Here is a 22,836-nt window from a genome sequence, read left to right on the forward strand (position 1 = left end):
TTTCGGGGGAACTACACACAGTTCGGCAACGAGAATTAAAAAAATTGATGTACCAAGATACAGACGGAAAAGTTGGACAGGTGTGTTTTATATCACGCACATGAATCGCTAGGAGATGAGCCATATTGGTAAATTTTCAACAACGAATTGCTTTTCAATTTCAATGATAGGCGGTTTGAGTAATTTGCTGCTTACAAGATAAGATAAGATACGAAGTTAGTGGAATTGCGTGACTAAAAGATAAGTAATCAATCGCATGAGGTTCGAGTGGTTATCAAGGACAAGGAATGTGCGATAAGCAACTATTAGAACTTGTTGAACAATAAATGTTCGGGGCGTGAACTATCTGATCGAATTTACAAAATGAAGCAACTTGACACATTGGAGTCCAGCGATTGGACAATAGGGCATATAGCTTCAGCAACTTGATTAAAACCTTGTGTCAGACTGATTCAAGCCTTCACTCAAGGATAAGTATTTTATAAGAACCTAATTCAACCAGTCCGAATTTCTGTGGATTCCGTTTCGAATCCCTTTGGATTCCGTTTCGAATCCCTTTGGATTCCGTTTCGAATCCCTTTGGATTCCGTTTCGAATCCCTTTGGATTCCGTTTCGAATCCCTTTGGATTCCGTTTCGAATCCCTTTGGATTCCGTTTCGAATCCCTTTGGATTCCGTTTCGAATCCCTTTGGATTCCGTTTCGAATCCCTTTGGATTCCGTTTCGAATCCCTTTGGATTCCGTTTCGAATCCCTTTGGATTCCGTTTCGAATCCCTTTGGATTCCGTTTCGAATCCCTTTGGATTCCGTTTCGAATCCCTTTGGATTCCGTTTCGAATCCCTTTGGATTCCGTTCCGAATCCCTTTGGATTCCGTTCCGAATCCCTTTGGATTCCGTTTCGAATCCCTTTGGATTCCGTTTCGAATCCCTTTGGATTCCGTTTGAATCCTTTGGATTCCGTTTCGAATCCTTTGGATTCTGTTTCGAATCCTTTGGATTCCGTTTCGAATCCCTTTGGATTCCGTTTCGAATCCTTTGGATTCCGTTTCGAATCCTTTGATTCCGTTTCGAATCCTTTTGAATTCCGTTTCGAATCCCTTTGGATTCCGTTTCGAATCCCTTTGGATTCCGTTTCGAATCCCTTTGGATTCCGTTTCGAATCCCTTTGGATTCCGTTTCGAATCCCTTTGGATTCCGTTTCGAATCCCTTTGGATTCCGTTTCGAATCCCTTTGGATTCCGTTTCGAATCCCTTTGGATTCCGTTTCGAATCCCTTTGGATTCCGTTTCGAATCCCTTTGGATTCCGTTTCGAATCCCTTTGGATTCCGTTTCGAATCCCTTTGGATTCCGTTTCGAATCCCTTTGGATTCCGTTTCGAATCCCTTTGGATTCCGTTTCGAATCCCTTTGGATTCCGTTTCGAATCCCTTTGGATTCCGTTTCGAATCCCTTTGGATTCCGTTTCGAATCCCTTTGGATTCCGTTTCGAATCCCTTTGGATTCCGTTTCGAATCCCTTTGGATTCCGTTTCGAATCCCTTTGGATTCCGTTTCGAATCCCATTGGATTCCAGTCGGAATCCTTGTGGATTCCAGTCGGAATCCTTGTGGATTCCAGTCGAAATCCTTGTGGATTCCAGTTGAAATCCTTGTGGATTCCAGTCGGAATCCTTGTGGATTCCAGTCGGAATCCTTGTGGATTCCAGTCGGAATCCTTGTGGATTCCAGTCGGAATCCTTGTGGATTCCAGTCGGAATCCTTGTGGATTCCAGTCGGAATCCTTGTGGATTCCAGTCGGAATCCTTGTGGATTCCAGTCGGAATCCTTGTGGATTCCAGTCGTGTGGATTCCAGTCGGAATTCTTGTTTTTTCCAGTCGGAATCCTTGTGGATTCTATTCGGAATTATTTTTGATTCTAGTCGGAATCCTATTGGGTTCCAGTCAAAATCCTTGTCGATTCCAGTCGTGTGGATTCCAGTCGGAATCGTTGTGGATTCCAGTCGGAATCCTTGTGGATTCCAGTCGGAATCCTTGTGGATTCCAGTCGGAATCCTTGTGGATTCCAGTCGGAATCCTTGTGGATTCTATTCGGAATCTTTGTTGATTCCAGTCGGAATCCTTGTGGATTCTATTCGGAATCCTTGCGGATTTCAGTCGGAATCCTTGCGGATTTCAGTCGGAATCCTTTTGAATTCTAGTCGGAATCCTTTTGGATTCCAGTTGAAATCGTTGTGGGTTCCAGTCGGAATTCTTGTTGATTCCAGTCGGAATTCGGAATTCTATTTGAAATTATTTTTGATTCTAGTCGGAATTTTTTTGGATTCCGGTCGGAATCCTATCGGGTTCCAGTCGGAATCCTTGTCGATCCCAGTCGGAATCCTTGTAGAATCCAGTCAGAATTTTTGTGGATTCCGGTCGGAATCCTTGTGGATTCCAGTCGGAATCCTTGTGGATTCCAGTCGGAATCCTTGTGGATTCCAGTCGGAATCCTTGTGGATTCCAGTCGGAATCCTTGTGGATTCCAGTCGGAATCCTTGTGGATTCCGGTCGGAATCCTTCTGGTTTCCAGTCGGAATCCTTGTGAATTCTATTCGGAATCTTTGTTGATTCCAGTCGGAATCCTTGTGGATTCTATTAGGAATCCTTGCGGATTTCAGTCGGAATCCTTGCGGATTTCAGTCGGAATCCTTTTGAATTCTAGTCGGAATCCTTTTGGATTCCAGTTGAAATCGTTGTGGGTTCCAGTCGGAATTCTTGTTGATTCCAGTCAGAATCCTTGTAGAATCCAGTCGGAATCCTTGTGGATTCCAGTCGGAATCCTTGTGGATTCCAGTCGGAATCCTTGTGGATTCCAGTCGGAATCCTTGTGGATTCCAGTCGGAATCCTTGTGGATTCCAGTCGGAATCCTTGTGGATTCCAGTCGGAATCCGTGTGGATTCCAGTCGGAATCCGTGTGGATTCCAGTCGGAATCCTTGTGGATTCCAGTCGAAATCCTTGTGGATTCCAGTCGGAATCCTTGTGGATTCCAGTCGGAATCCTTGTGAATTCCATTTAAAATTCTTGTGGATTCCATTCGGAGTTCTTGTGGATTACATTCGGAATTCTTGTGGATTCTATTCGGAATCCTTATGGATTCTTTTCGAAATCCTTGTGATTTTTTTGTCTTTATTAGCGAGACTTTCAGTCCTTTTGAATTCCAGTCGGAATCCTTCTGGATTCTATCCCTGTGGATTCAATTTAAAATCCTTGAGTATTCCATTCGTAGTCCTTGAGGATTCCATTCATAATTCTTGTGGATATCATTCGGAATTCTTGTGGATTCCATTCAAAATCCTTGTGGATTCCAATTGGACTTATCTCCATAGGTTCCATTCCGAATCCTTGTAGATATCACTTGGAATCCCTGTAGTCGGAATCCCTTTGTGGATTACAGTTGGAACATTTGTGGATTTTACTCAAAATAATTGTGGATTCCAGTGGAAATCCTTGAGGATACCATTCGGAATCTTTTGAAGTTCGCATATCGGAATCGGAATCGCTGTGAAGAAAAATTTATCTCTCCCGAATTAAATAGATTGAAACTAAAATTTATTTCTTCTCTAGCATTTTGGATTCCTGAAGGGAATTATATAAAATTTTTCCTGCCTTATTATAATATTCATAGAAGTGATAAAATAATTGACTGCCAAAAAAAGGTGTTCACAATCATATCGGGGTCATTCTAAATATCTTAACACTAGAGCTACTCCATGCTTAATGGATTTTCTCATATTATAAATTACATTATCTAAGAAACGTACCATACTACATTCGTCACAATCGCTCCAGACTTTCCCAGCTTGATTTTTTTCTGCTTTTATTCTCGTTTTCCTGGCCATCGAAATTTCAATATTTCTCCCATTTCGACGAGCTAACTTTGAAGCACTCTCAAACTCTACCATCGCAGCAAGAAGAACCCTTCAAAATTCCATTACTTCGTTTCAACTTGTGCACAGTGCAGTAGGTATTACTTGCTCCACCCTAGGTGCTCTCGGTACGGTGCGGTACCGAAATTTTCCTTCTTCTGCTTTACTTACTCCCACCATCAGTTACTATTGCAGCAACCTAAGTGAGGGTAAAAAAAAAGCAGAATCACAACGCGAAACAGTTGGTTGGATTTGGAAATTTACACCAGCAGCACCAACATCGGTTTGAGAACCGTATTATTACATTCTCGTCGGTGTCCCAAACGTGTTATCTTGGGGAGAGGTACCCGGGGAGGCAACGTAACAGTGGAGCTGCGATGGGTTGAATATCGATTTTTGCTGGTTCTAGTCGCATTCTCCGCTAGATAGGCATCGTACTCATCGTTGCCTGAGCCACATCGGTAGGAACAGCATAAGGGGTGATGGTGGGTAAAGATGAATGCTGCAGTAACGAACTGATTGTAGATTTTCGTTTGGGGAATTTGCTGAATAAGTAATCTTCCTTCCTGATATTTGAGCTCCAAAAATTTGAATATTTCTTGAGGCTTTTGGCATAAGGAATTGCCAATCACTTTGAATCGACTTAAAGCAGCTTTCCTCGACAAAAAATGACATTTTGCCCATCATGCCTCATTGCAGTTCCAGCTACCTTAAAGGTTTTTGCATATTCTCAAGTCATACTAACATCACCTGTCCTCACTGATCATAAGAACCTACCCAAATAAATCATTTTACGAGACACACGCCTAGGCTGCACTTTTGGTGCACTTAAATTCTCTACCAGCAATCATCATGATTCAAACCGCACTATGGTTCAGGTGTCCGTCTATACCCACGCTCTTCTGTGGACGATGATTTCATCGGTCCGCGTACCTTCCCACATTTACCTGCGGCGGGCCTTGTGTGTGGTAAAGCGTGCATTTTTAAGCAATGAGACAGTGAGCTTCTATCGCCGTCTATCCGGCTTGGCACGATCAGCCGATAGCGATGTGTCTAGGCCTGGCTGCTATGCTGGTGCGACGAGATGACCGCGATCGCGACAATTGGGGAAATACCAATATTGGGGCAATAATTATTATTGTCGAGGAGCAATTAAAAAGCAGCGGAAAAGATGTGCGGCAATACAATGGGCTTGGGCAGACGACATGTATGTAGGGAAAAAATCCCGCATTGCGGCAAAATTTGTAATCGTGTCCCGCTGGTGGGTGCCCGCAGTAGACTTCGTTCCTCGTTGTCGTACCGTGTCGAGCAGCAGACCATAGACGATGTGTTCGTCGTATCGTGGCTCCCCAATCGCATCACACAGTGGCAGCGTGGGGCAGTATGAGTGTGTGCTGCTATCTCGTACGAGAGTTTCAAGCAGCGAACAGCACAGCACAGAACAGTGTCCCCCGTTCCGTCTTCACGGCGGTCATGGGAGAGGACTTTTGAAGAGTACGCGAGAGCAAGCCTACTCGTCAATGGGAAGTGCTGCCAGACCGTGAACAGCTGGGTTGATAAGATAATGAGACACCGGATGATAGCGATATTGGCTATTAAATATCAATATATGAATGATATCGGCCATTCTTTTTATCCATTACATTTTGGGCTGAAACATGACCTATCTGGAAAATCATGACCTATTTAAGAGAACATTTGTGGACGAGGAATCTATGGAAGTCTACAATGGCGAAGCATTTTATAACTGTGTTTTTATTATCTTGATTTCAAATTTAGTCAAGTATGAAAAAAGATCATACAGTGGTCAAAATACGTGAATCTGTCAATATACAAATAACATACTCCAAATAACGTACTCCTCATATGAGTTTAGATCCAGATGCTGTAGCCTTGTCAGGCATATGTTGGAAAAGGTTCGTGAAACTCAAATTTAAATTATTATAATATAGTGTTTACAGATTCAATAACAGTTACTAAACGCGAAGCGCTAATGACCGTTATAATACTATCATCACCCGTTCAAAATTAATTAAATTATACCTTCTGAAAATTAGCACTACAGTTAGCACTTCAGCTGTACATCTGCGTCTTCTATTTGATACGAACAGTGCTTGGTGTATAATGATTTAAACAGCGCTCTCCACAGTGGCTGATAATCTGATCCCCACGATCTGCTCAAGCTCTCCAGTATCAGTCTTTATTGCAGATTCATCAAAATATAAGTGTTCAGTGGAGTAGTCAATAGTATGAGGCTTATTTTTCTAAGGCTTACTGTTTCCGACGTGAATTTGAAACATTTGAAACAAACGAAAAAAAAATCACATCACAATAAATTTCATTTGAAAATGACTCATAAATGACTTAAGGGCTAAATCAATAAAAATAGAAAACAAAGAATTGGACCGCGAATTACTTTGTTTCTAACTTAACTCGCTTAACAATTGATAAAGGCCTACAAATAAAAATAAACAAATCCATTTTTAATAGCCTTCTATAGCATCCTCTAATAGCTGCTAATAGTATAAAAATGTTCCGCATCTTCGATTAAATTACTTAGGAAAAAAACGATTTTCGATTAGGCCTAAAACGTGTCAAGTCACTCGTATTTTGCTGTCAGGGATAAGCCGTATCCAACTTCGGAGCCGACTACGGGATTTTTGTTTTCCAAACCGTCATCGACCCGAGCTCGAAAGAGAAAAATTCTCTCTTGGGTCTATGGATGACAAGCAAACACAGAATGACTTATCAAGAGGGCCTATTTTCGGAGAAGAAATTGATTTTTTTAATAGATTTCGACACTTCTTTTTGGATATTTTCGATGGAATTATGATTATGGATGAATAGACAGTGTTAATTATGCGCACTTTTGCTGCTTCAAATATTTTCGCAGGTAATGGGAATTGAAATTGTGACACATTTTGATTAAACGGCATTTTCTTCATGTGTACGTTTTGGATGTAGGTCCTTTTCAAATGTTAACAAAATTCCCTGATTTTTCCAGGTGCTTTACATAAATTTCAAGTAAAAACAACCGTACCACATATAGCTTATTGCAGTGAAATAATCATGTTTTGTTTTGTTTGTTTTGAAATTCTTCAGGTAATTCCTTCACAAGTTCATCCAGAAATGGCTTCAATCAGTCAATCAAGAATTCCTCCTTGAAAATTCTCCAAGGGATTTCTTCGAATAAAAAAAGGATGAACTCTCGGATAATAATTGAAAAGTGCCTACAACGGAAAGGAAAACAAATCGTTTTGTGCTACCCTTTAGCAAAGCTTAATACGCACCAACTGTACATACCTTTTATTATGAATTGTTTAAAATGTTCAAAATAAGCTTGTTTTTCAAGAAGACCTATCAACTATTTATTCTGACATAGTTATAAGTCTCTGTCTTCAAAAGGCTCAACATTGTTTATTTTTGGTTTTATTCAAAAGCCTGGCTCGAGAAAAGGCTTATTCATTATTTGTCCAATTACTGCTAAGCCCACTCGTAAAGAAGGCCAACCCTTGTTATTGTTCTGAAGTATGGAATAAGGTGTTTTTTGAATCACACGTTTCGAAAGAATAAGAACGCGAAAATCTAATCGCGTTTTTTCATAAAATAATGGACAACAGCTTTTCCTGGCTAATCGGTAAACATATTAATGTACAATTCTGATAAATGAAAGTTTTTCTAAACTCGAATCCATTTCAGCTGAATACATTCCTGTTTACAGAAGAACGCTCCCTTCATTTCTTCATGATAGTTTTAACTCGGAGCATAAAATCACCGTATAATTGTTCGATTTTGCAATGTTATGCGAAATATTCAAACAAAGTCCGAGAGTCGCTGCTGGCAAATCTTTTGAAGCTCTTCCAATCTGGTCAAAATCAATTTATTTCAAATCATATCTCTTCAACTCCAGTGGCAAGATGCCGTGATACCGTGATAATAATCATTCATATTCATTAACATATATGACATGACAGTTGGTGTTTTAGGTCGTCGATTAACGTCGCAACCAATATACGAAAATATTTCCCACTCGGTGTTGGAGGGATGGTATGAGTATTAGATCTGTTCAAATTTCAAAAAGTTTCTTAAAGTCGACCGGTCAACTGATATTCACAATTCTTATGCTAAGATAGGCTTCTTGTGAAAAATTCAGCTCAATTGATTGAAATTTAGGTGTGCTTCAAATCGATTTAGTGTTTTCGGCATGATTTTGCCCCTAAAAAATCTAACTTCATCGTTATTATCTTTATCGTAACTTTGAGTGGAATGAACGAAATTCATTGCAACAACAACTAAATGAAAGCAATATCTATCCATACCTATAAAAAATTGGCAAACAAAATTTTTATTCAATTTCTGTATAATTCGATTCGATAATGTATAATTCGATAATGTGTGTTATCAGCCGAACGCCCTACCAACTGCACCAGATACGCTTGCCGTTGCAGTAAGATGTTACGGTTGAATGACATTCTACCAAGTCACCAATGATTACTTTGTCTCAATATCTCAAGTCTCAACCAAAAATATTTGATGACAATCATAGAAAAGCAATGGTAACTTGTTCGATGAAAATGCTTGCCAGCGTGCAAGTCTTTGTAATAAGACAATAAATTAAGCAAATTCAAATGTGAATCCACTTCTAAATTTTCTACAATTTTTATTTGATACTCGCTCAAGATTTAATATCGGGCTATACTAAAATGAATGTGTAGCTGCAACTTCCCGACAAATTCAATCCAAAAAAATATCTGTATGTAGATTTCATAGGCCTTTTATCAACGAAAAATGTTGATTTTTGGGTATCTCGAAGGACGAAATCTGTTGAAACACAGAGGAGATCTGTTTCGATTACAAAACAATGTTCTACAAAGTTTTCGAGAATAGGTATGGCTTTCATTTAGTTGTTGTTGCAATGAATTTCGTTCTTTCCACTCAAAGATATGATTTTTTTAGGGGCAAAATCATGCCGAAAACACTAAATAGATTTGAAGCACACCTAAATTTCAATCAATTTGAGCTGAAATTTTCACAAGAAGCCTATCTTAGCAAAAGAATTGTGAATATCAGTTGACCGATCGACTTTAAGAAACTTTTTGAAATTTGAACAGATCTAATGAGTATGCAAGAATATGTTTCTCTCAACACTTGATATCTGCAAAAAAAAAGATCGCTGTCTTGCTGGGGAAAAGATTAAGAATGATGGTGTGGCTTTAGATGACCAACGGTGCTACAACAAATGCAGTCTCTACTAAGAACATGGCTTATAAAAAAAAACATATTGAATCATTTCCTTTATACTCTTCCCATCATGAAAGAAAGAAATTTAAAAGGAAGTTCCTGAGTATATATGTTTATATATCTTTATTAGAGAGACTTGCAGCCCTAGGCTGGCTCGTCTGCGTAGTTTCTGAGTAGTGATTTAAATGATAAGATGTACGATCTCTACGCTGAAAGATGCGTTACAGATAATATAGACCGTGCACCTGTGCATTATAACAGTTACCGCTTAATATTCAAAACAAAGTAATCTAAGCTTTCGAAAGCCGAAGGTAGATACTTGCGACAGGTTCAAAGTGGAATTGAGTGCATCTACGAACGAAACCATGGAAACTAAGCTGTTGAAGAAGTGCGAAGATCACTACCAGCGTGCCAAACTGGTATATGATCGTAAAAGGCAAGATGTGGAACTTAACTTAACGACTGGTCGATCGTAGTATAGCCGCCAGTTTTGCACATAAGGGAAGATCCATAAAGTACGTCACGCAAAAATTGGCGATTTTCAACCCCCCCTCCCCCCTTTGTCACACTTTTTGTATTGAAACTCTAAAATTTTTGTATGAGTCGTCACGCTGCTCGGAACCCCCCCTCCCCCTAGGAGCGTGACGTACTTTGTGGATGGCCCCTAAGCCCCATACGCAATTCAGTGGAACAGCGACGGAAACGGAAAATTTCGCATAAAATATATGGACTGACTGTCAAATCTGCCGTTTCCGTTTATAATCTTACCATATTTGTAACCTACCAAAACTAGAATGCAGCCCATTGCTATATGTGGGATGAAACTAAGACTCGCCGGGGATCGCAAGAGTTTGGATCGTATGTTTATAATTTCGTACATCGTACACACAATCATGTGCGACGTTTGTTTTTATACTCAGACAGATGCAGTGGCCAGAGCCATGACTTTGTGATGAGTATGATGCTGGCGTATGTATGCGAAAAGTTTGCCGCCCTCGAACAACATATGATCATCAATCACAACTTTATGGTTTCTAACCACTCGCACATGGAGATGGATTCGATCCATAGTGCCATAGAACGGGCGAAGAAAACAAATACCATGGACATAGAAATCCCCCGAGATTGGTCAATCCTGATATCGCAAATTAAAAGAAAAGTGATGGAATTGGATTCAAGCCTTTCTGACAATCAAGAATCTGAGTGCACGATACAAACGATAAAAGTTAAGCACTTCCGGTGAACCATTGAAGTTTCAACAAATCATGACTTTCGAGTACCGCACTGACACCACAGGAAAAAAAAACAGCTTCCAAATCGGTAGCGAATTTAATTTGAACGAAACTCCGTTGCCAGATCTAGTTCCAATAACCCTTGAACCTTAAGAACCACCATCAGCCGAACTGGAGGATTTGAAAAATTAATTACCTTGTGTGAAGAACAAGCAGTATTATGCTTTCTTGAAAACCATCGTTGCGCCCAAACGGGACAGAAAAAAGAAGAAACTGGATCAAGATTGTTTTGACAGTGATCTCTCTCTCTCTCTGGAAGAACCTTCGTGAAATACAATGAGCATTATTTCAATAAATATTCTAAATTTTGCATTTACATAATGCTAAGCTAAGCTAAATTTTGCATTTACATAATGTTTATTCAATGGAACCAACCTTAAGAATATCGCAATAAGATCTATTAGTGGAAACCGCCAAATGTTGAACGGCTATTTTTGTCGCCTATTGTTGAACTCAATGTTCAACAATAGGCCAAGAAATTAGCCGTTCAACATTTGGCGAATTACCCTAGTATACATTTCTAAACTACCGGATACTTCTGGATGGAGAGGCAATTTCACTAAATTTGAGGATTCATACATACTTTTAAAATTATCACTTATTTATGTTAAGGAAGGGTGCCTTGTTTTGAAGTTGTAAACAATTTTTCACAATTCCGAGAAAACAAAAAACTATTTTTAAATAAATTGGCACCAAATCTTTTGATTTCTTCAATACAGATCAATAGTTTTTGGCAAAACTCAACATGCTGAGGCACTTCCAGTCTGAAAACAATCAGTTCTTCATAATTGCTTTTCAAAGTGCGTGTGCATATGTAGTTTCTCAAACAAACAAAGAATTCTTCATACACTTCCGAAAAAAAAATTTTTTTTTCGCTTTTTTTGCCAGAAAACGTATTTTCTGACGAGGATTCAGAATATATAAAAATCTCATTTTGGCCAAAAATGTCACATATGCAATTTCTCAAACAAACGGTTTACTTATTGCAAGTGAATTTACGTTACGAAAAGGGCCTATTTTAGGAATGAAGGTTTGCGCAGCAAGCTTTTTTTAATTTTTTTTGTTGCCAATTTTATGGTGATTTGAAGTGCGGTAAACTCAGAGGCATATTTTGTTGTTTTACTGATGCTACTCGAAACATTTCCTAAATAGGCAGGGATTGAATCCAAAAGAGAGTGAAAAAGTCTCTCACTTATCGTCTCTGTATATGTACATATACGATATGTAGCATGCCTCGAGACTTTGTTTTGCAAGCTGTCATGATAAAGAACTGATCCGGAAGGCTATACCTCATGATAAATTGGTTTTGAAAAGATCCAAACGTGGGGAGCACTGGTTCTGATGATGCTTTTCAACTTGTTTTACACGGATGTGCGGTCTCCAACACAAAAAGAGCGAGAACAAGGTGAAAATCATCACATCTCTGTGGGGGGCTGCCTATCCAATTTTGTTTTTTCGCACTTGTATACAAGTTTGATAAATTTGTTACCATGGCTTGTTATGATTTGCAACAATTTTTCCCTCGATTGGTTACCGGGCCTATAGCCCTTTTCAAATGTTAAGGGAGAACTCAGTTCTTCAAAAAGGGAATTTTGAGAATTGCTTGGGTTTTTTTCAGGAATTCCTTTGAAACTTCCTCCAGGATTTTATTCAGAATTATCTTGTCTTGGCACATGCACAGCCAGTATCAGGATTTTATTCAGAATTGTCTTTACAAAAACTTTAGAAAAAAACCTCAAGAAATTGTTCAGAAAATTCCCTAGAAAATTTCTTTAGAGATGCCATTGACACAATTCATTTACGTAATTCCTAGATCCTTCAAAAATGTTGAGGAAATCTCTCGAAAATACCTCCGTAAAATATTCCAGATTTCTTCAGATGATGAAACCTAAACATGCGCTACAACATGATAAACAATATACGGCCAAGCTAAGCTTTTAAAAGCATATTTTGGAAAAATAATTTTAATGGTCAAAGCACCACTAACGTATAACTACTAGACGCCTCTACTGGAAATACCATCGAAAAATGCTTCCGAAATTCATTTGGAATGCTTTTTGATTTTTTTAGGAGCTTATTCAGAAATATCCTTTAGATTTCTTTGAAAATTCCTATTCGAGTTGCTTTGAAAATTTTGATAATTTCCTTCAGTAATTTCTTCGAAATTTTTTTCTGGAATTCCTACAGAAAATTGTTCCATGTATTTCTTTGAAAATTTCTCCTTTGGGCATTCCTAGACAATTTGTTTTAGAAAATCTTCACGAAAATCCTTTGGACCTTTGAAAGTTTTTTTTTGACGAAAACTACATCTAACGGTAAGACTCGGATACAGGGTGTAAAACGAAACTTTCCAAATTTGAGGCCGTCACGAAATAAGGCGAGATTTCAAAGGCTAACTCCATTATTTTTTGATGGTTTTAAGAGACTTTATTATCAATCGAATCGGAAACTCTCCAGCAATTTTATAAACCCATTGAAACTATTGATTATCGATTAAATTACTAAAAAGTTCAATACTTTCCAAATTCGTAAAAAAAAATCAGAACCTTTCCCGTTCCTACATAGCGCACTTCAACCATAATTAACTGCCTACTTTTAGGGTATTATCTATTATAAGGCTATCTGACGTTTATCATCTTTCTCTTGCACGCACACAGACGGAATAGGGTTCGGAAGCGTTTCCGTATGAAAACAAATCCTATCCTTTCAGTGCGCGTGCAAGAGAAAGATGATTACACGTCAGATCAAGCTCTATCTGGAATAAGGGCGAATGTCGCAAGAGAGGATTCTCTTCATCGACTTCCCCTCTTTTAAATAAAAGTGACAAGCAGCTGATTTCTTTGTGGTTTATCACCTCAGAACGATTGAAAGCAATGCGAACTTGCATTCTGAGGTGATAAACTGCAAAGAAATCAGCTGCTTGTCACTTTTATTCAAATGAGGGGAAGTCGACGAAGAGAATTCTCTCTTGCGACATTCGCCCTTTTACCAGATAGAGCTTGAGATAGCCTTATTGAGCTGTCGAAGCGTATGAATGTGGTGACTCCAGATGATGGATAGGACAGTGCTGCCCGTTACCTAACATTATGAAGACTCACGAGGTGGAATATATTGTATACTGTACTAGCAGAACAGAACCGAAAATTGATTAATTCTATATTTTTTACATTCTCAATCTATTTAGAAGACGGCTATGCATTTGAAATTTGCAACACTCCCATTTTTGTTCATTTTGTGAACAGCCTGTGAATCGTTCAGAAAAGAAAACTCAATTTTACTGCATCTAATCCCACATCCCACAACAGTAAAATAGGTTTACTATCTTGCTTATGTGGTAAGCTGGAAATGATTGAGTTTGTGGGGAGGATTGACAAACGATTTACGAAATCAATCAAAATGCAAATGTTACAAATCTGGTAAAAGGGCAAATGTCGCAAGAGAGGATTCTCTTCGTCGACTTCTCCTCTTTTAAATAAAAGCGACAAGCAGCTGATTTCTTTGAGGTTCATCACCTGAGAACGATAGAAAACAATGCGAACTTGCATTATGAGGTGATAAAATGCAATGAAATCCTCTGCTTGTTACTTTTATTCAAAAGAGGGGAAGTCGACGAAGAGAATTCTCTCTTGCGACATTCGCCCTTTTACCAGGTAGAGCTTGAAATATGCGATCATGGGCAGTAACTGTTCATGACTGAATTAGAGGCAAAAGTATAGATTTTTTAGTTACATTAAGATACGGCAGGCATGAAAAATGTTCTATAGAAGTGGGTTTGAAAGCGAGCGGAAGGCAATATTTGTGATGGTATAAATCTCACGACCTTCCTTCTGTTAAACTCCCGTATGAAAAGGGAGGGAAGAGTAATCAGTGTGGAAGCAGATATCTCTCCAACTGAAGTTTGAGATGTCACAAGCAAGGTTTTATAAATGAGCATGATGCTGATCGAAACTTGTCCACAATCCCCCAAAATAAGCTCCATTAGTCTTGTTTTGCAATACATGAAGTTTAAGATGGCACAAGCAAGGTTTTATAAAATACTAGTCGACCCGGCAGACGTTGTCATGCATAGTAGGCGAATATGCGCGTTGTGAACTGCCCATGCAAAATTTCCATACGAATCTTAATTTCACGATTTACTCAACCTTACTCGAGTTTTTCGAATGAGGAATGCTGAAGAAATCAAGAAAATCCATCCAGCCTTTTTCGAGTTATGCGGATACGAACACAGAACATTTCATTTTTATTATATAGATAAAGAATAGTCGTTTTTCTTCGGGGCACCATTCCGGAAGATTCCGGGACGTGTCCAACTTGTCCAAAATTCCCCAAAATAAGCTCTATTGATCTTGTTTTGCAAAACCATTAAGTTTGAATTATGTTGCAAGCAAGGTAGAACTGATCATAAATGGCCATATTCTCCGGAGGACCACTCCCAGATACCCAGAAGTTTCTTTAAATATGGACGTTTTTCGCTTAATTCGTATCGTAGGATTCGTATCTTCGGAGAAACACCTCTGAGAAATGCAATGTCAATCCCATAACCCTGATAAATAGGTGTCATTGCACTGTCCACCTTGTGGTTACCATTTAGCCGCCTAAAGAAGGATGTTTGTTATTGTGCAAACCATCATTGGGAAACTCTTCCGTGACGAGATATATCCATCCTGTTGTTTCACGGATTTGGCATTCTGCACTAAGCGCGTTTAGCCTGGCACAGAAACAACAGTGTGTTATTTTTCAACCCATTGAACTCGTCGGAACTCCAGTATTTGAAACGAGATAAAACTACTCATCTTCCCACGGCGATTGAACGTGCAATGTGATAAATTAATTGCCTATCAAAAGACGAAGTGAGTGACAGCAAAACGAAAGATAACGCGCTCTACATTAAACTGCTTATCTATTAGGCGCTTAATTAATCCAGAACAAATTAAATCAGTCATTGATCTGTACGAAACTCAATAGCGTTCAATAATAATATTTCGCCTCATGCTAGTAATTAGGTTTTTCGACTTTCACATGAAAATGTTGATAATTTCAAATCATTGCCAACGTTTCGATCCGGGGGTTTGGATCTTCTTCAGGGCTCGAGAATACATGTGGTCTATTAGTGTCGCAAAACATGTTCATATTTGCTATTGAAGAAATTTTTGGAATCCCATAAAAATTTGCTGAGATTGCTCAAGAAAAAATGCTTTTCTAAGATTTTTTGGTACACACATGCTTCTATACGTTCCTCAACTAAAATCAATAATTGTTTCTTTGAAACAAATAAGAAAAGACATCTTTGCTACCTTCTACCTCCTACACAAATTCATCTATTCCTACACAATTTTTTTGTTCAGTTTTTGGATCGTGTGTCTTTAATTAACCACCACAAACTATACAATATGTTACAAAAAATCCTGAATAAATCACAGAAAAATCAGATGGGATGTACTGTACGGTAAATGTGAGAATATGTAAATCGTGTGAAAACAGAATTCTGTGTATACGTATAAAGGCTATACGTTCGCTCCAAAAACAAACTTTGTTTTGTGTTGTGAAAAAATAAGGTTTCCGAGTCCGACAGTAAATGGAAAAGTAGGTAGAGCTATAAAACGCGAAGTACATAATTTATTACATATCCATTTTAAACAAAGTGTCACAGGATGGGAAGCAAACAGACAATATTTTTTCCGGATATGAAGACTAGAAAAAAATGTTTGTCGAACAAGATTTTGCTCTTGAAGAATTTTGACCTTTCTTGTACAAAATTAGCTCTTTTAACATCGCATTTGGAATCGCTTGTATCAAACCAACATTAGTTACAAAAAATAAAACTTTTCTTGGTCCACATTCTAATAACGGAGGCCAGATTTTTCTCTGTTTTAGGACCAATTTCTTTATTCCGCTTAGTGCTTAAACCAGGTTTTAACGTATGAGGGTGACGAGGTGAAGAAAACGGTATTTCAAGGTTTAGAAATAATTGTAATTGTTTATTTCTTTTTAACGATAACCAGTTAGTATATACATACTTTTTATCGGGTCAAGGAAGCAACTGTCTTAAAATATAATTACATGTAGAAGCTAATAATTATATTTTGTTTTTGAGGTTTTAAACATTCTACTCTAATGCAAAGGCTTGTAAAATAAGAATGGCATCACTGTCTACAGATGAGAAAACAATATAGCAGATTGATACTCTGCCCAAAATCAATGATAAACCCTTATGAACCCTTTGGGAAAAAGTTACTCGTCATCAATGTCATCACGAAATCCCCCTCTCGGTCAATCCGGTAGTTCCGAACATCGGCAGATTCCAAAAAACTGCCGTGTACCTACTCCCTAAATAGAAACTGCAAAGTGCAGTTGCTATTTTTACAACCGAAACAAAACATCACACTCCCTCTATGCGAGGGGAACAACGGACCATTCCGTAGAACGGGATTGTTCCAGCCGTTTTCGCGGCCCAGGGTCCGCCGGATCACACCTTTGTTCCGATGTGTGCGTGTCGTTTGCGCGACAACGCAAAGATTACACATCCAAGCCCGCGCCACAAGTCGGCAGCAGCAGCGGTGACGGCGGCCATCGCCATCACCATCATCGTGATTGTCTTGGTCGGTTCGAATTTCGAGCAGCCAGCCAACGGAGAAGAGGAACACCAGGGGGAAAAAAAAAAGTTCGATTTTCAGCTGCGAAAAGATCCCCTTCTTGACGTTGACTCAGACATTCCGAAACAGGCACCGTCTGCAACCGGAAACTTGCCACAAATTCCAACGTAATCCCGTGTTTTCCCACCGCCTTCGGCAACAATGCTTACCATTTTTGTGTTTTAAACTAGTTTTGTTTCCGGGGTTAACGGGAGAAGAAAAAGTTGCTTCACAGAAGCTTCCGCTGCTGTTTCCGGAACCTGCGCGAAATCGTAAAACTGCTTCTAGAGGCTTTCGCCGTCTATTTCACCGAACCGGATCACACTTTTGACCCGGGGACCAACGACCACACTGCGACCCGCGCTATGTTCGTTTTTTATGCCGTTTTCCAATGAAAAAAATGCCGTTTTATGTTCCGCGAACCTCGATTTTCTCGCGCGACGGGGACTTCTTGAATCCGCGTTTTTTTTTCTAGAAACAATCTTTTTTTTCCTTTTCACGTTTCACAGAGAGAGAGCACTGACACTTTTTGACACCGCACACTACACCGTGACTTTGTTGATTGAAGAAACAACAACCTCTGGCGCTTGCTGTTGACTAATGGCTGCTGCCTTTGCTTTTGGTTTGGGGCCCAACTTTGGGGTGCTCTCCTGGCCAGAACTGCTGAGCGCACAAACGGCAACGCAAGGAAGGTTTGACTTTTCAAGTCTGTATTCCACGACGGCTCAAAATCAACTGCCTTCTGTTCAACGACGAGGCGAGCCACGAACTCGGCGAGCTTCACATACGTTGCATGCGACGACGCTTTCGGGTGGTGTGCGTGCGATACTCGCAAATAACGGGCTTTTCGGGAGAGACCAGTTGGGGGCTTCAGCCAGCAGAGAGAACGCATCTGCGCGATTGCACTAACACAACCACGGAATAGCATGGATTTGTGCAGCATTGGGGTTTCGCTTCGCCCAACATGCGTTTGCTGTGTGCGGATGTCGTTTTTCTAATCGGTGTGCGTGCGAGGAGGTGAGAGGTTTTCCAGAGCTGCTGGCTGCTGATGCATCAGTGGGGGTTTTGGGTTTATGCTGCTTGCCCATGTTGGGTTCGTTTGAGGAAAATGTGGGGTGGTGGGTGAGGTGAGAACGTGTTAGTTGGTGAGAAAACGAGTGAAGCATCTTTGGTAAAGCTGCCCAGGGGCGACGCGAGCGTTGGATGGGTGGTCGTCGGAGGAGGTTAAGCAGTTTATGCTGTTTCGATCGTTCTCCGGCTCCGTTCGGGTTGGCGCATAGTGGGCCAAATGGGTGGAATACGAGGTTTGTCGGTTGTTGATCGATGTTGGTAGGTAATTGGGTCATTGGTGAAAACGCTGTTTTACAATTTATTCGTGTGGTGCCATGAATGGTTAATGTTTATTAATTCGCTGGTGTTAAGCTGTGTTGAATACGCAATCTGCATAAGTAAATATATCCAATCAACATTTTAATCACACATTGTATTAGCTCAAGGGACAAATTGTTGACAAAAAAGGTCATTAGATGAAAATGGTTTTGGCAAGCGAAATTTTATGAATCTCAATATATATTAGGCTCCAGGTCAATACTGAAATGCTATAGATACCACGGTGACACGGTTTTTCCACTGTTGAACTTATTCTAGAATTAAAAAACATGTTAATAAAGTTAGAAAAAAACACGGTGACCCACGATTCAATTTGGCCTTCTTTTGTACTCGATCATACTGCGATAGCTTGGCACGTCGTACTTGGACTGTCATTTTCATGACGAGCCTACCTTAATTCAGTATACCGTGCGCATAACCATCTTTTTGGTAAAAAAAAATCACGTCAAAACAGCCGTCGCATGGCAAATTTTGATGTAAAAACGGAAATGTCCTCTTCTACAAGTTCCTCGAGGGCACCTTGCAGGATCCAGGAGTGGCCAATATAGTTGAGATTTGATTTCAAGTAAATAACCATCCATTTGATGGTTAATCATGAAGAAAGAACTGCCACATGGCATATTTTGGTGTAAAATAGAAATGTCCCCTTCTACGGGTTCCATGGAGGCACCTTGCTGGTTCCAGGGGTGGTTATTTTGGTCAGAAACTCCCTTAGGGACTGTACATTCCCGTTTTATGAGAATCAATTAAGAATTAACCATCAAAAGATGGATATAGAGCGGTCCCCGTGGAAGTCGTTTCCCGGTGGCAATTGTCTCCGGAACCACCGTATCATCACAAAGCAACGAAAATTGTTAGTTTATCTTTTGAACGGTATGTAAACTTTGTAATTCGGTTACAATTTGACTATTCTATAAGCATTTACATTTCTGGGTCAATATGACCCTAACATCTTCTTCTTAAATTTTTTTTGTGGGGTCGTTCCTGTTGCACCTTAAAATCTTCCTTCGAATTTCCTCGGGAAATTCCTTCGAATTTCGTCGGGAAATTCCTTCGAATTTCGTCGGGAAATTCCTTCGAATTTCGTCGGGAAATTCCTTCGAATTTCCTCGGGAAATTCCTTCGAATTTCCTCGGGAAATTCCTTCGAATTTCCTCGGGAAATTCCTTCGAATCTCCTCGGGAAATTTTTCTCGGGAAGTTCATTCGAATTATCTCGGGAAATTCTTCGAATTTCCTCAGGAAACTCCTTCGAATTTCCTCGGAAAATTCTCCCGACTTTCATCGAGAAATTCATTTGAATTTCCACGGGAAATCCCTTCGAATTTTGTCGGGAAATTCCTTCGACTTTCCTCGTAAAATTCCTTCGATTCTCCTCGAGATATTCCTTCAAATTCCCGCGGGAGATTTCTCGCTTAACTTTTCAAAAGGACCTAAGTAACATTTTTTCATGAATTAATTTGAATAGCGCAATCAACAGAACAACATGAAAGCTTTTGATTGCAGTACTCAAATTAATTCATGAAAACAATGTTACTTAGGTCCTTCTGAAAAGTTAAGCGAGATTTCTTCGAATTTCCACAGGAAATTCCTTCGAATTTCCTCGGGAATTTCTTCGAATTCCTACGAAAAATTCGAAGGAATTTCCCGAGGAAATTCGAAGGCATTTCCCGAGGAAATTCGAAGGCATTTCCCGAGGAAATTCAAAGGAATTTTCCAAGGAAATTCGAAGAAATTTTCCAAGGAAATTCGAAGAAATTTTCCGAGGAAATTTGAAGGAAATTCATAGGAATTTCCCGAGGCAATTCGAAGGAATTCCCTGAGGACATTCGAAGGAATATCCCGAGGAAAGGAATATCTCGAGGAAAATCGAAGAAATTTCCTGAGGAAATTCGAATGAATTTCTTGAGGAAATTCGAATGAATTTCCCGAGAAAATTCGAAGGTTCTTCCACGGGGAAATTCGAAGGAATTTCCCGAGGAATTTCGGAGGAATTTCCCGAGGAAATTCGAAAGAATTTCCCGAGAAAATTCGAAGAAATTTCCCGAGGAAATTCGAAGAAATTTCCCGAGGAAATTCGAAGAAATTTCCCGAGGAAATTCGAAGAAATTTCCCGAGGAAATTCGAAGAAATTTCCCGAGGAAATTCGAAGAAATTTCCCGAGGAAATTCGAAGAAATTTCCCGAGGAAATTCGAAGAAATTTCCCGAGGAAATTCGAAGAAATTTCCCGAGGAAATTCGAAGAAATTTCCCGAGGAAATTCGAAGAAATTTCCCGAGGAAATTAGGAGAAATTTCCCGAGGAAGTTAGGAGAAATTTCCCGAGGAAATTTGAAAAAAATTCCCGCGGAAATTCGAAGAAATTTCCCAAGGAAATTCGAAGGAATTTCCCGAGGAAATTCGAAGGAATTTCCCGAGGAAATTCGAAGGAATATCTCGAGGAAATTCGAAGAAATTTCCCGAGGAAATTCAAAGAAATTTCCCGAGGAAATTCAAAGAAATTTCCCGAGGAAATTCGAAAAAATTTCCCGAGGAAATTCGAAAAAATTTCCCGAGGAAATTTGAAAAATTTTCCCGAGGAAATTCGAAAAAATTTCCCGAGGAAATTTGAAGGAATTCCCCGAGGAAATTCGAAGGAATATCTCGAGGAAAATCGAAGGAGTTTCCCGAGGAAATTCGAATGAATTTCTTGAGGAAATTCGAGGGTTCTTTCACGGGGAAATTCAAAAGAATTTCCGAAGGAGTTTCGAAGGAATTTCCGGAGGAATTTCCCGAGGATATTCGAAGGAATTTCCCGAGGAAATTTGAAGAAATTTCCCGAGAAAATTCGATGGAATTTCCGAGGAATTTCAGGAAATTCGAAGAATTTCCGAGAAATTGAAGAATTTACTGTGGAAATTCGAAGAAATTCCCCAAGGAAATGCGAAGAAATTTCTCGAGGAAATTCGAAGAAATTTTCGAAGAAATTTCCGAAGAAATTTCCGAGGAAAGAAAAATTTCAAGGAATTTTGAAATTCGAAGAATTTCCGAGGAAATTGGAAGAAATTTCCCGAGGAAATTGGAAGGAATTTCCCGAGGAAATTCGAAGGAATTTCCCGAGGAAATTCGAAGGAATTTCCCGAGGAAATTCGAAGGAATTTCCCGAGGAAATTCGAAGGAATTTCCCGAGGAAATTCGAAGGAATTTCCCGAGGAAATTCGAAGGAATTTCCCAAAGAAATTCGAAGGAATTTCCCGAGGAAATTCGAAGGAATTTCCCGAGGAAATTCGAAGGAATTTCCCGAGGAAATTCGAAGGAATTTCCCGAGGAAATTCGAAGGAATTTCCCGAGGAAATTCGAAGGAATTTCCCGAGGAAATTCGAAGGAATTTCCCGAGGAAATTCGAAGGAATTTCCCAAGAATTTCGAGAATTCAAGGAAAATTTCCGAGGAATTCGACGGAATTTCCAGAGGAAATTCGAAGGAATTTCCCGTGGAAATTCGAAGGAATTTCCCGTGGAAATTCGAAGGAATTAACCGTGGAAATTCGAAAGAATTTCCCGAGGAAATTCGAAGGAATTTCCCAAGTAAATTCGAAGGAATTCCCCGAGAAATTCGTAGGAATTGCCCGAGAGAATTCGAAGGAATTTCCCAAGGAAATTCGAAGCAATTTCTCGAGAAATTCCTCGAGGAAATTCGAAGGAATTTCCCAAGGAAATTCGAAGGAATTTCCCAATGAAATTCGAAGGAATTTCCCAATGAAATTCGAAGGAATTTCCCGTGGAAATTCGAAGGAATTTCCCGTGGAAATTCGAAGGAATTTCCCAAGAAATTCGAAGGAATTTCCCAAGGAAATTCGAAGGAATTTCCCAAGAAATTCGAAGGAATTTCCCAAGGAAATTCGAAGGAATTTCCCAAGGAAATTCGAAGGAATTTCCCAAGGAAATTCGAAGGAATTTCCCAAGGAAATTCGAAGGAATTTCCCAAGGAAATTCGAAGGAATTTCCCAAGGAAATTCTAAGGAATTTCCCAAGGAAATTCGAAGGAATTTCCCAAGGAAATTCGAAGGAATTTCCCAAGGAAATTCGAAGGAATTTCCCAAGGAAATTCGAAGGAATTTCCCAAGGAAATTCGAAGGAATTTCCCAAGGAAATTCGAAGGAATTTCCCAAGGAAATTCGAAGGAATTTCCCAAGGAAATTGGAAGGAATTTCCCAAGGAAATTGGAAGGAATTTCCCAAGGAAATTGGAAGGAATTTCCCAAGGAAATTGGAAGGAATTTCCCAAGGAAATTGGAAGGAATTTCCCAAGGAAATTCGAAGGAAATTCAAAGGAATTTTCCAAGGAAATTCGAAGGAATTTTTCAAGGTAATTTGAAGAAATTTCCCAAGGAAATTCGAA

General features: G+C 39.5%; 1 long non-coding RNA gene across 1 annotated transcript in view; it reads right to left on the bottom strand.

Annotated features, from left to right (window-relative positions):
• The window catches only part of LOC134225643 (uncharacterized), a 42,213-nt gene extending 24,317 nt beyond the window's left edge, over nucleotides 1-17,896 (bottom strand). The window contains exon 1 of the long non-coding RNA XR_009983291.1: nucleotides 17,242-17,896. This is a non-coding gene — a long non-coding RNA (uncharacterized LOC134225643). The remainder of the gene's footprint in view (nucleotides 1-17,241) is intronic.
• Between the last annotated feature and the right edge of the window lie 4,940 nt (nucleotides 17,897-22,836).

This window comes from Armigeres subalbatus, chromosome 3 (assembly GCF_024139115.2).
Source record: "Armigeres subalbatus isolate Guangzhou_Male chromosome 3, GZ_Asu_2, whole genome shotgun sequence".
Lineage (NCBI taxonomy): Eukaryota > Metazoa > Arthropoda > Insecta > Diptera > Culicidae > Armigeres > Armigeres subalbatus.